Source organism: Nomascus leucogenys, chromosome 7b (genome assembly GCF_006542625.1).
Source record: "Nomascus leucogenys isolate Asia chromosome 7b, Asia_NLE_v1, whole genome shotgun sequence".
In the NCBI taxonomy this organism is placed as follows: Eukaryota; Metazoa; Chordata; class Mammalia; order Primates; family Hylobatidae; genus Nomascus; species Nomascus leucogenys.
This window is the reverse complement of record NC_044387.1, coordinates 73,393,485-73,408,039: the sequence shown is the minus strand read 5'-3', so window position 1 is coordinate 73,408,039 and position 14,555 is coordinate 73,393,485. Positions and strand designations below refer to the sequence as shown.

Genomic DNA, 14,555 nt, shown 5'->3' with positions numbered 1-14,555 from the left:
ATTGCAGGCGCCCGCCATCACGCCCGGCTAATTTTTTGTATCTTTAGTAGAGACGGGGTTTCACTGTGTTAGCCAGGATGGTCTCGATCTCCTGACCTCGTGATCCGCCCACCTCGGCCTCCCAAAGTGCTGGGATTACAGGCGTGAGCCACCGTGCCAGGCCTCGACCCTATCAGGTTTGTCATCTGTAACTAGAAGCTATGGATTCTTCCTAAATATTTATATGTATATTTGTGTTTAATAGAAAAATATATTATTGAAACATTTATTAAATTCTTGTGATATTTGTAGTTTAATAGTTATGCCTAGATATTTTTCTAATTTTAACAGCTCAAGCTTTTAATCTATAATATTTAATTATTTTTTGGATTTTACTGAATTTTATTTTCAGGTAAAACGAAATGTCCTTTTAGCATATTTTGATGTATGTAATCCTTTTTTCCCCCAAATTTGATGGGTAACACTTTGGATTAAAATTCTGTTTAAGGAAGTTTTATCTATAGAATGTTTTAAAATATTGTATGAAATTAATTGATTTCCATCTATAGTCTTTGTATAGTAGAATATTGTAACAATAATTTGTGAGACTTTTCCATTGTTAAATTTTAGTTAGTTTGCTTATTTAACTTATTACACTCAATTTAGTATCCCCTTTGAAAAATATTTTATAAAAATGTAAAACATACAGATTATTTTTACTATGAATTATTAGTCTGCCAACAGATGACACATTTGGAAGGAAATATCTATAGGAAGCATTTTTATTTTTCAACTGTTGATTTATTCTGCTTTTGAGAGTTGGTAATAGTAAGCCTTAAAATGTATTAAAATTAAAGTTTCTTTTAGAGTGAAATAAGGATTGCTTGAAAGCATTTTATTAATGATTTGATTTAAAATTGTAATTTGGTACAATCATGGGTCTAATGGAGCCCTTAGGAGTTCCACCTTTAACTATAGTACTTGGCATATATCGGTTCCTCAATAATTTTTTTCTTTTTTTGTGATCTGTTTTATTTAATCATTCCAGATATTCAATGATAAAAGAATTGTTATCTACATTTTTATAGATGAGGAAATTAAAACCTAGAAAGATGAAATGATTTGGTTAAAAATGTCTCAGAGCCAAAACTAAAATGCAGCTGTTCCCTGTCACCTAGTCCTGTATTCCTTTATGTACCACAATGCTTCTTATCTATACTCTATGAAGGAAAATTGTATTATTTTCTTCCCTTGAGTTTAGGGGACTGAGGGCAAGAAAATATGCTGGATCCATGCTGGTAGCACTATTCATAAAATCTCTTCTGAGAACACTGTTACTAGTGAAATACTGGGACACCATCAGATTTGGTAATTCTGTACCAATCACAGAGGTTCCAGTGTAGTTCCTTTGAAAATATTTAAAATAAGTTGAATATTTCCAAAGTACTGAAAGCACCCTCTTTTTTTTCTCCTATATGACATGATCCATTCCATAAATGGATCATCATCCATTCCATGATCCATAAATATTTCTGAGGCATAATGTATCTAAAGATAATATAATAAGACAGGGCCGGGCATGGTGGCTCACATCTGTAATTCCAGCACTTTGGGAGGCCAAGGCAGGAGAATCACTTGAGCCCAAGAGTTCAAGACCAGCCTGGGCAACATAGGGAGACCCCATGTCTACAGAAAATAAGAAAATTAGCCAGGTGCAGTGGCACTTGCCTGTTGTCCCAGCTACTTGGGAGACTGAGGTGGGAGGATTGCTTGAGCCCAGGAAGTTGAGGCTGCAGTGAGCAGTGATTGTGCTACTGCATTCCAGCCTTGGTGACTGAGTGAGACCCTGTCTCAAAAAAAGTAAAATTAATTAAAAAAAAAAAAAAGACAAAGCTATTATAAATAAGAATTTAAAATGCCCACAGATTTAAATTCAAAGTTGTTACTGCGCACTCTTGTAGTTTAGAAGACATATAAGCAATTTTTTGAACAAAATTTTAGAAATTAACTTTTCCTCAGATGACAATCACTGCTGCATATCTTGCTCCTGATTTATCTTCTATGTACACAATCATTACAAAGTTAGAACTAAATATTGCTTGTCTTTTCAAAACACAACTTTAGTTTGCCTGTTTTTCAATTTAATGTGGCATTATTTTCATTGTTCTTGCCTTGCAAATCCCTACTGTTTCAACAATGTTTTTGCTTCCTTCTACTTCATCAAGAGCAAGTCTTATGTTGAATTTGGGACATCATTTCACTTCCAATGGCCACTTAACTACTAGTGAAAGGTTTGGTTCAGGATAAAGTAGGACAATGAGTAAATTAAGGCCTGTGAGTTTCATGTTGCCTGCCTGGCTTCCTATTTGGACCTGAGATCAAATCTCAAACCTTCTTTTCACTGTATACAAAGCAGATTAACCAGAATGGGGAAAAGAGGAAAGAGAGGGTTGAAGGAGAGCTTTCCAAGCAAATACTTCAGCTGTTAAGAGACACCCTTTTCAACTGCTGGTCCAGTAGGGACTCCAGTTTGGTAGGGACTGGCAGAGAGAGGTTTGCACCTTAGGAGAGGCAGCACCACACATCTGGCTGTGGGTTCAGAGTCCAGTGGTAGGCTAGATCCTTAGGGCACCAGGAGCTACCTGAGCTAAGTAAGTACAGTATGGCTTGAGTCTGTCAGGAAGCTAAGAGAAAATCCTACCACCACAGCACAGAAAGACCTAGGTGCATACAATAAATTCTCAGAAAAGGTTTCATTCAGTGGAATAAGTCAAATCAAACTCTAGTTCTGTGCTACCTTGTGATAGACATATATTTCTCTGAATCTGAATTTACTCCATTCATAGAATGAGACTGAAAGAAAGTTTTGCATATAAAAATATAAATGTCTTTAGTAAAGTGTTCCACAACTATAAGGAATGACTACATTGTACTTCCATGTTACCACTTCCAAATATGCCCAAATGGTAACATGTGGTCACTAAACATCAGTAACAGTCTTCTCATTGGCATTCTTCTATGCAATAAAATAGGGAAACTAGCATTTCTAGAAATATGGAGCCCAGAAACTATTTTCAGGCCAAGGCAGGAGGATTGCTTGATGCCAGGAGTCTCAGACCAGCTTGGCCAACAGAGCAAGACTCCATCTCTACACAAAATTTAAAAATAAAAATTAGCTGGGCATGGTGGCAGGAGCTGGTAGTCCCAGCTACTCAAGAGGGTAAGGCAGGAGAATCATTTGAGACCAGGAGATCAAGGCTGCAGTGAGCTAAAATCATGCCACTGTACTGCAGCATGGGTGATAGATACCTTGTCTCAAAAAATAAATAAATAAAAATAGAGAGGTTTTCATTTTGAATGAGGGAAAAAGGTGACTTAGAATCCTTTATTTTTTCTGAATCAATCCTTATGCAAAGCAATACAATAAAATGTACTTTACAGACAAATTAGCCCTTTCTATTGCCATATTTGCTGTTTCAGTTGTCCTATTTCCTTGGGCTATAATTAACTTGTGAAGCCTGGAGTAACCCAGAGTCTGGGGACACACTAAGTAACAAACATATTACTGTATTTGTCTGCTTGGACTGCCATATTGCAGTATCATAGACAGGGTGGCTTAAACAACAGAAATTTATTTCTCACAGTTCTGGAGGCTAGAAGTCCAAGATCTGGGCATCGGCATGGTTGATTTCTAATGAAGGCTCTCCTCTTGGGTTGCAGACTGCCACCTTCTTACTCTGTGCTCACATGACCTCTTCTTCATGTGAACATGGAGAGAGAGCAAGCTCTCTGGTGTCTCTCATAAAGGCACTAACTGAAGATCCCAACTAACCCTAATTACCTCCCCCCATCTCCAAGTATCACATTGTGGGTGAGGGCTTGAACATATTAATTTTGCCGAGGGTCGGGGTTCGGACACAAACATTCGGTCCCTCTCAACTACCTAGTACAAATAAAGGTATTCACATGTTAATCAATTTAGTTTTCCATTTGCTAAAAATTAAAAGGGCTTGCTTATTTCAGAACTTGTTAATCAGCTGTAGCTATTAAAAAGGACTTTAAAGTTTATGAAACATACATAAAGTTTATGAAGAAATGAAGACATTTTATGTTCTTGAATAAATGAGAAGACTCATTATGGAATATGCTAGTTTCCCTCAAGTTAATTCCAATCAAAATCCCAAGGCAGTTTTGTTGAAAACTTTGCCAAAGCATTCTGATTTTCATTAGGGAGAATAAATGTGTATCAATAGCTAAGAAAATTTTGAAAAATCAAAATAATAGAGTATTTGACATACCAGAAGTCAAAACAATATGGTGTGGGCAAGAGAAATAATATTAATAGATCAGACTGGGTGCAGTGGCTCATGCCTGTAATCCCAGGACTTAGGGAGGCCGAGGCAGGCAGATCACTTGAGGTCAGGAGTTCAAAACCAGCCCGGCCAATATGGGGCTCTACTGCAAATACAATAGTTACAAAATACAAAATTTAAAAATACAAAAATTAGCCGGGTGTGGTGGTGCATGCCTATAATACCAGCTACTCAGTGTCTGAGGCACGAGAATCACTTGAATCCAGGAGGCAGAGGTTGCAGTGAGCTGAGATTGCGCCACTGCACTCCAGCCTGGGTGAAGAGTGAAACTCGGTCTTAAAAAAATAAATAAATAAAAAAGAAAAGAAATAATAGATCAATCAAAGGATATATAATATCTAGAAGAAGACCACTAATTTAGTATGTGATAAAAATGGAGTTTTTAATCAGTGGTGAAAAGATGAATTATTCAGTAACTGGTATTTAACTGGTACTGGGGCAACTGGCTAACTCTATAGGATATTTTTAAAGTCGTATACCAAAATTAATCCTAAAAGGATTAAACTCTGAAAAGGAAGAAAGAAAGGAAGGAAAGACAGTAACAAACAGGCTTGCAAATACCAAGAAAAAATACAGGTAAATGTAAATATTGTAATAAGGAATTGTAATAGGAAATGTAAATATTGTAATAGGGAAGATCTTTATAAAATTGTGACACTCAAGAAAAAGAGTATAAAAATACTAATGGTTCATGAAAGTAGGAAAATATTTTCAACATCGCTGGAAATCAAAGAAATGTAAGCAAAACAATGGGATCTCTCTCTCTCTCTTTGTTTTTTGGCCTGTCACATTAGACAAAAATGATAATACCAAATATAGATAAAAGCATAGGGAAATGGATGCACTGTTGTTAGATAAATTGGTTATAAATTGGTACGCTCTTATGTTATCATAATTATAGCTGACATGTATTAAATGCTTACTAATTGCCAGACATTTTAAGTGTTTTGCATATGTTACCTCATTTAATCCCTAGAATAATTCGAAATCTTATCCCCATTTTACTGACGAAAAAATTTAAGTATAGCTACAGCTAATAAATGACAGAACAAGGATTCAAACCCAGATAATTTGACTTGATATGTATACACGATATACATTTATCCTGACAAAACAAAAATGTTAAGGATATTTGTTGCAATGCCTACAGTTCCAAAGTCCCATATTCAAAACCCTGGGGCAAATGTGTCTCAGAATTCAGAACTTCTCATATTTAAAAAAGATAATATTGCATATGCTGTATATTGTATAACTCCCCCAGTGGGTACTGGAACAACACCCTACAATGAAATAATTCTGCAGTGAAACATATATTCATGTGAAGTCAGATAGGTGAAGATCATAAATAGCTTAATAACTTTGTAGGTTGTATTGCTAAGTAAGTTCACGTCCATTCAGCTTTTACCACAAAATGGGTTACAAAAAAGTTTTCAGAGCTTTTTGTATTGCAGAACCTTGGAAAAAAGATTGCAGTACTATAATAGCATAAAACAAAAATAAAAGATTGAAACTATTTAAGTATTTCTAATAGAGAATTGACTCAATATACATGTTTACATATTGAATGAAATGTCTGGGCTCAAACTTTTTTTAACTTCTTTTATTATACTTGAGTGTATATGCTATGATGTTGGCCTGAACTGAAGAGGATATTTTCTAAATTTGACTTGCAAATCCTTCTTGTTGAATATTTTACCATCACCACAGGGCTAGAAAATTCCTTGCCAAGTAAAATAGAAACTATAGCATGGTATTGAATTGGTGAAAAAGTAGTCTTGCTGGTTTAACATAATAAATTATATGTTCATCTTTGTACATTAGCCTAATTTAAGGCCAAAGGGGTTGGCTTCTTTGATCAGAAAACTCTTAGCCATTGTGTCAAGGAGAAAATCAAAAGATTAAGAGCCCCGCTTCACTCCACTTTAAATTATTTTTTTCTTAGTTGTCAAATCTCAACAAGATTGCGAATATTTTTAAAGGTGAGACTATCGTAAAATTCCTTTATGTCTCCCCAAAAGTACCTACTAAATACATAGCAGGCTATTGATATGATTAAATATTTGCTCAATGGAAAAAGTAAATTAAAAGACACAGATAGTCTTGTTTCCTGTATTAGGAATAAAGACTTGACTTTTGTTTTCTTTTCCCCTAACTTCTTCTAAGGCAAGAAACTCTTCTAATCGTTAATGCAAGGTCACTGCCTGGGTTATTGGCTGGTATTACACCTTATTTTCTTCGGAGTTTTGCTCTTGTTGCCCAGGCTGGAGTGCAACGATGCGATCTTGGCTCACCACGACCTCTGCCTCCCGAATTCAAGCAATTCTCCTGCCTCAGCCTCCCAAGTAGCTGGCATTACAGGCGCTCACCACCATGCCCAGCTAATTTCGTATTTTTAGTAGAGTTGGGGTTTCTCCATGTTGGTCAGGCTGGTCTCGAACTCCCGACCTCAGGTGATCCACCTGCCTCGGCCTCTCAAACACCTTGTTTTCTATATTACAAAATAGACTTAGCATAAAGATAGGTGCCATTTTCATGTCACTACCTGCTCAAATGAGGAACCATTCCCCCAAAAAGATCCAGAATTGCATCTCTCAACTCTTGGACTACTTTGCAGAAAGATATTCACTCCACACCATAGAGTGACTAGTTTACTGTTTAGTTATGCCTTTTCTATGTGTAACAAGTCCTGCACCTGCACCCGCACCCAGAGGTTATGCTAGGGAACAGTTTAAAGATTACAATGTCTAAATAATGTGTGTGTGTATGTGTGTGAGTGTGTGTATTTATTTATATATTTATTTAGAGAGGGAGTCTCGCTGCATTGCCCAGGCTGGATTGCAGTGGTGTCATCTTGGCTCACTGCAACCTCCACCTCCTGGGTTCAAGCATTTCTCCTGCCTCAGCCTCCCAAGTAGCTAAGACTACAGGTGTGTGCCACCACATTTGCCTAATTTTTGTATTTTTGGTAGAGAGGGATTTCACCATGTTGGCCAGGCTGTTCTCGAACTCCTGACCTCAGATGATCTGCCCACCTCGGCCTCCCAAAGTGCTGGGATTACAGGTATGAGCCACTGCACCCAGCCCAAGACAGTTATATTTAAGTGGAAAAGTTAAGTTTCTTATTTTTCTGCTACCAAACAGAAATGGGGGCTTGAGAGCAAGTAAAGTTTAACTTGTTTAAAAAAGAATATTTCTTCATTCCTGAACTGTAGTATGTGCAATTTAAATCTACTACGAAGCTAATAACCTTTTACAACATCTACTTGTACTTAGGCTACAAGTACAAGCGGAATTAGGAATTGTAATTAGGCTACAAGTACAAGTGGAATTTCAACTTTCAGCCTTTTTCTTCTAAATTTGGTCATTGTCCTCCAGATTTAGTTATTCTGTTAGAGAAATTATACTAAATCCTTTGGAAGTCCAGATTGGTCTTACCTAATTTATTTAGTTACTGAGGGGGTTTTCACAAATAGAAGTGATGTAATCCTAGTGACTCTAAAGATTATAGTGAGGGGAAAAATGACTTTATTCAGCAAGAGCCTGTCATGCTCCTCTTGTTAGGCACTGAGGATTTAATGATAAGAGTGATTAAAAAATCCCTGCCCTCACGGAACTGGCAGTATAGTGTGGGAAGCAGACACTACCCAATAAAAACACTAAAAAATATAATATTGCAGTTGCTATAAATGCTCTCAAAGAGTGGTACCTACTTTTATAAAATTGTATAATATGAGAATTTGACCTAGACTCAAGGTCAGGGAAAGATTCACTGAAGTATTAGGAGCTGAGACCTGAGATTTGAATGATAAATAGGAGTTAAGTAGACATGAGCGACTAGAGGAAGGAGAAGACCATTCTGAACAAAGGCTCTGGGGGAGGGAGAGGCTGTATCAGTTCAGGAACTGAAAGCCTCTAGAGTAAGGAAAATTGTGGTGAGGTAGAGGGCAGGCCTTGCAGGGACTGACCTGTAGTTAGGGCTGGGAAAGTAGTAGCTATCTTATTTACAGGAAAATAAAATGTAGGAGGTGAGGGAGAAGTCTTCCCATCTTTGTTTTTGAAAGCCTGGATCATAATCAGAATAGTGGGACGTGGAACATAGCCAAGTGTTAGCAAGAAAGTAGAGTTTGAGGAAAGAGGAGTTGCCTCAACATTAAAAAGGATTCCCTCCAGGCATGGAAAGAAAGTGGATGGAGGGACAGAGCAGGAAGATCAATGGAGCCTCCCAATAATGAGGACGATTAGAGCCAAGGTCACTGGGAGGGACATTATTTGAAGTTCAAGGAGCTGTGGGAGCTGAGTTGGCTCTGCAGATGGCCCAGCCCCCACTGGAATGAGCAATGTCCATTGCCTGGACCTGTGGGCTTGCATTAATGCCTCTTCCTCCTCTCAGCATCCCTAGAGAGGACTTCCTTTGGCAGCAGCCAGTACTTTTCCTGGTGACCACCTTGCAGAAATGATTCCAGTCTTAGCCTTAGACCTTGGCCTATTTTGTCCACTTCTGTATGTGGGCAACCTCTCTTTGAACTCCCCACAGAAGGGCAGTAGGGCCTGGAGACCTCATGAGATGGTGAGGGTGAGGAAGGGAAATCTTCCCATACCTGCCCTTGAAATGGAACCTGAACTGAGCCCATTTGAGATCCCTGTAACTGCCCCTCACCAAACATCCATAAATTATAAGCTGGTAAGAATGAGCATATGTGGAACAAATACATAGGTCATGCTATAAAAGACATCTTTACGAAAACAATAATAGGGATTTTAATATTATTGTTAATATTCCTGATTCCCTTTCTGCCACTTCTTTACAAATATGTATAAATACAGTATGTAATAATAAAGCACACACTGAATAATAACCAGAGTTCTCCTAATTCTGTGTTGAGGTACAGTTTTTCATGGGGCAGCTTGAATTATGTTAGGTCAGTGATCTCAAATGGCCTCATTGGCAATTAACATCCTACTTGGAGAGTAATTGGAAAAGAAGTAAATAATCCACCTGAAAACTGTATTTTAAGGTTTGAACCTCAAAAGGAAGATTTGAAAACACTCGAAGGAAAAAAAATGACAAAAGGCAAAACAAATATTTTAGAGAATAAGTGATTAATAAACAATATCCCATTCTTTTTAATTCTCATTCAGTATAGTAATAAGATGTGTTCTGTAGGACAGGTTGGGGCTCAGGTATCAAGAAGGAAGAGTAAAAAGTTTAATTTTAGGATATGTGAAGCACAGAAGAAAAGTTTCTTAAATTTTTAATTTGGGGTATTTTCTTTGGTATTTTAATTATATTCTGCAGCTATCCTTAGCATAAAAGATTTAAAAAATATTTTTAGAACTGTTCACCATCCTTTCCAAATTCTGTTATCACTGGAGTGACTAATGTTCTCAGCTGGAGTGTCATTCACTGCATTATGATGAGCACATTAAACAGGGGCAAGCGTCTTTAAGATGACTTTCACTGAAAGCTGGTGTTTCTTCTCACCCTGTGTGGGGAAAAGAGAGATCAGATTGTTACTGTGTCTGTGTAGAAAGAAGTAGACATAGGAGACTCCATTTTGTTCTGTACTAAGAGAAATTATTCTGCCTTGAGATGCTGATAATCTATAACTTTACCCCCAACCCCATGCTCTCTGAAATGTGTGCTGTGTCAACTCAGGGTTAAATGGATTAAGGGCTGTGCAAGATGTGCTTTGTTAAACAGATGCTTGAAGGCAGCATGCTCGTTAAGAGTCATCACCACTCCCTAATCTCAAGTACCCAGGGACACAAAAACTGCGGAAGGCCGCAGGGACCTCTGCCTAGGAAAGCCAGGTATTGTCCAAGGTTTCTCCCCGTGTGATAGTCTGAAATATGGCCTCATGGGAAGGGAAAGACCTGACCGTCCCCCAGCCCGACACCCATAAAGGGTCTGTGTTGAGGAGGATTAGTACAAGAGGAAGGAATGCCTCTTTGCAGTTGAGGCAAGAGGAAGGCATCTGTCTCCTGCCCGTCCCTGGGTAATGGAATGTCTCGGTATAAAACCCAATTGTATGTTCCATCTACTGAGATAGGGGAAAACCACCTTAGGGCTGGAGGTAGGACATGTGAGCAACAATACTGCTCTGTAAGGCACTGAGATGTTTATGTATATGCATACCTAAAGCACAGCACTTAATTCTTTACCTTGTCTATGATGCAGAGACCTTTGTTCACGTGTTTATCTGCTGACCTTCTCTCCGCTATTCTCCTATGACCCTGCCACATGCCCCTCTCCGAGAAACACCCAAGAATGATCAATAAATACTAAGGGAACTCAGAAGCCGGCAGGGCCCTCCATATGCTGAACGCTGGTCCCCTGGGCCCCCTTATTTCTTTCTCTATACTTTGTCTCTGTGTCTTTTTCTTTTCCAAGTCTCTCGTCCCACCTAATGGGAAACACCCACAGGTGTGGAGGGGCAACCCACCCCTTCAACCCTGCTCCATTCCCACTCTGTTTAATAAATAAGAAGCCAGACTTCTTGAAAACTGACTTTATTCCACATAATCCCCCTGGTTACAAGATAGTTTTGATTTTTATTTTCTGCAGGAGTTTTTACCAGAAGCACAGGCAACCTTTCTTCTTTTAATAATGTATGTAATAGACACACTGTGCTGAGCAGTTTGAAAACTTCTTGGAGTCTGGGAAAGGCATAGTTCCTAATTAACTGCCCAGAGAATGGTTTCACTATGTGGGAATCAGTTAAGTGCTTCTAGTGGGTTTTGTGGGACCAAAGGGAGATGATACTACATTTTTAATCAGGCAAACTAAAAAGCTAACACTTTTTAATGACTTAGCAGCCCCACTCCTATGAGGACTCCAGATGTTCAAAGCTCTCAAGAGCAACTCTAGAAATCCTTGTCAAGTTCCCTAGGTCCAAGGGATCATTATATAAGTTAAGCCTTTGAATGCTACCTGTGTTTTGTTTTTCTTTTTAATTTTGAGACCGATAAAGGTAGAGGGTTTTTGTTTACTTCAAAGTAAGTAAAAAATGCACTGAAACTGGAGACATACTTGGAATAAAGGTAATTTGGAAGTATCTTCATCTCTCCTATTAGAGTAAGGCTGGGTGCAGTGGCTCACGCCTGTAATCCCAGCACTTTGTGAGGCTGAGGTGGGCGGATCACCTGAGGCCAGGAGCTCGAGACCAGCCTGGCCAATATGGTGAGACCCTGTCTCTATTAAAAATGCAAAAGTTAGCGGAGTGCGATGGCACACACCTGTAGTCCCAGCTGAGGCAGTAGAATCACTTGAACCTGGGAGGCAAAGATTGCAGTGAGCTGAGATCGTGCCACTGCACTCCAGCCTGAGCCACAGAGCGACTCCGTCTCCAAACAAACAAACACAGAGTAGTGAGTAGGAAGAACGCTGTGTTTTTAAAATCTCTTTTGATTACAACCTCCCCTTTGGGAATACAAATAAAGCTTTGGATTTTCTCCAGAAAAGGGACATGTGCAGTCATCTCTTGGTATCCACGGGGAATTGGCCAGGAACCCCTTGGTTACCAAAATCTATGAGTGCTCAAACCTTTTATATAAAATGGTGTAGTATTTCCATATAAGCTACACACATCCTTCTATGTACTTTAAATCATCTTAAGTTACTTATAATACCTACTACAATATAAATGTTATGTGAATAGTTGTTATCTATATTGTCAAGGGAATAATGACAAGGAAAAAAGTCTGTACGTGTTCAGTACAGATGCAACCATCCATTTTTTGTTTGTTTGTTTTTTTCCTGGAATATTTTTGATCTGAGGTTGGTTAAATCCGCAGATGTGGAACTCATGAATATGAAGGGCCAACTGTATATAAAATTTATTTAACATTTCAGAAGATTCACTGTTAAGAAATCTTGCTTCGTATTTTCACCACTTATAAAGTCTTCATTATTAAAAGCTGAACAAAATCTTAAAAAAGAAAGAAAAAAAACAGTTGCTGAGGAGATTGAGCTAACTTTCCACATTTGGCCTCTTTTTTAAACACTTCAACGTTATCACTAGATACTTAAATGAATTTTAATAGAATTCTTTTTCTACACTTGAATTAAGCAATTTAGATTTTTTGTACATTATTTTTAGCCTTCTCCTTTGAATGTTATTTTTAATAGTTTGCTTGTGTAGTTTTGCAAGGAATTAACTCTCCTTGCCAAATCCAATTAATAAATAGAACTATCTGTGGACTTGTGCTCTCTAGAAGTTGAACATAGAGTCTGGAATTAGTACCAGACAGAATCTCCATAATGACTTGCTCATTGCGACACTCTCTGATATTATCATCTAGCGAAGTATCAGAAATACAAGAATGACGTGTTTTCTGTTTTCAGAGCAAAGAAAATTATTCAATCATGTAATCATTATTAGCGAAGTTATTTCAGAACTGAGAAGAAGACTGTCACATAAACATAAAAATATTATTTTGAGGGCCTTCTCTGCCAATGCATTGTGTTAGGTAGTGAGCTGGGATACACAGGAACTAAAGACCTGTTCTCTGCCTTGGATTTTACCCTTTAATTTGGGAAGACAGAATAAATGCACTGAATGATAAAGCTAAGTTTCAAATCAGTGAGACAAAATAATCCCAAAAGTGCAGAGAAGAGCTTGGTATGAGCTGTGTAGTCGGGAAGGCTTCATGCAGAGAGTCTCAAGCCTGAACAGGTAAAGTGCAGGGAAATAAATCCAGGTAAGGAAAACTGTGCAAAGGACCTGAGGCAGAAATGAACAAGGCACTTGGGAAAAATTCGTAAAGGTCTTTAATTTGATCTTTCATGTCATATATAAAGAAGAAAGTGTACATTTACAATTTTTCCAAATATAGATTGTAGAAGATGAGTCTATTAATTCACCTAGAGCTTGCATGTGTTGTAGATAAATCTGCAAACTCCACCCTTGATTGCATGAAGTTCCAATGAGAAAATGCCATTTCATTCCAAGTGTGCGTGTAATCTTCACAAAGAAACTTTTTTAAATGATTAAAATAATTCCCACAATAGATATGAAAGGAAAAGTTAGGCCTGAACTCATGCTCCTTTAAGATATGGGGGGTAGCCTGGTGCGGTGGCTCACGCCTGTAATCCCAGCACTTTGGTAGGCCGAGGCGGGCAGATTACGAGGTCAGGAGATCGAGAGCATCCTGGCTAACACGGTGAAACCCCATCTCTACTGAAAATACAAAAAATTAGCTGGGCATGGTGGCGGGCACCTGTAGTCCCAGCTACTCGAGAGGCTGAGGCAGGAGAATGGCGTGAACCTGGGAGGCGGAGCTGGCAGTGAGCCGAGATCGTGCCACTGCACTCCAGCCTGGGTGACAGAGCGAGACTCCATCTCAAAAAAAAAAAAAAGAAGATATTGGGGTTGGGGTTGGAGTTGGATAAAAGGATCAAGTAGGAAATACCAGTCTAAAAGAACACTGAGGTCAAGAAAAGTATTTTGGGAGCTAGAAGTTTATATTAAGCATTTTAAGGAGTGGCTGGGAAGTCCTGTGGCTCATGTTACTTCTTGTTCCTTGCCCTGGCAGCAGCAAGTTAAAAGGAGCAAACCTCTGTCTGCAAGAAAGAGTTTGAAGAAAGAGCAAATCACTTCTCCACTAAATTTACTATTTGGTTTACTTTTCAGTAATTCAGTTTCAAAGTAACTTTAACCAACTTAAATATAAGTATAAAAGTATGAAAGTTATTCTAAGTCATATACTTAAAACCAATTCCCACTCCATATCCCAAATCCAAACCATTAAAACTTAAGACTCCACTTAAACCAGATATATGTTATTAATAAGGTCTTATGTAAGTGAAAAATCACAAAGTTAATGATACATTCTGGGGAGCCAGGACTAGCTCAGTTCTTGAATGGAATTGGCTATTTTTCGCATTGTCTCATAAACTTCTATGTCTACCCCCTTTTTTTCTCTTTCTTTCTTTCTTTTTTTTTTTTTTTTTTTTTTTTTTGAGACAGGGTCTGGCTCTGTAACCTCCACCTCCTGGGCTCAAGCCATCCTCCTACCTCAGCTTCTCGAGTAGCTGGGACTACAGGTGTGTGCCACCATGCCCAGCTAATTTTTGACGGGGTCTCGTCATGTCACCCAGGCTGGTCTCGAACTCCTGGGCTCAAGCAATCCACCTGCCTTGGCCACCCAAAGTGCCGGGATTACAGATGTGAACCGCTGGAGCTGGCCTACGTCTGCCCTTAA

The 14,555-nt window shown here is 38.5% G+C and overlaps 1 long non-coding RNA gene across 1 annotated transcript; it reads left to right on the top strand.

The window, feature by feature from the left end:
- Positions 1–10,124: 10,124 nt before the first annotated feature.
- Positions 10,125–10,640, top strand: LOC115835904. The gene is made up of 2 exons (XR_004030862.1): positions 10,125–10,163; positions 10,531–10,640. It is a non-coding gene; the product is annotated as an uncharacterized LOC115835904 (long non-coding RNA).
- Positions 10,641–14,555: the final 3,915 nt, after the last annotated feature.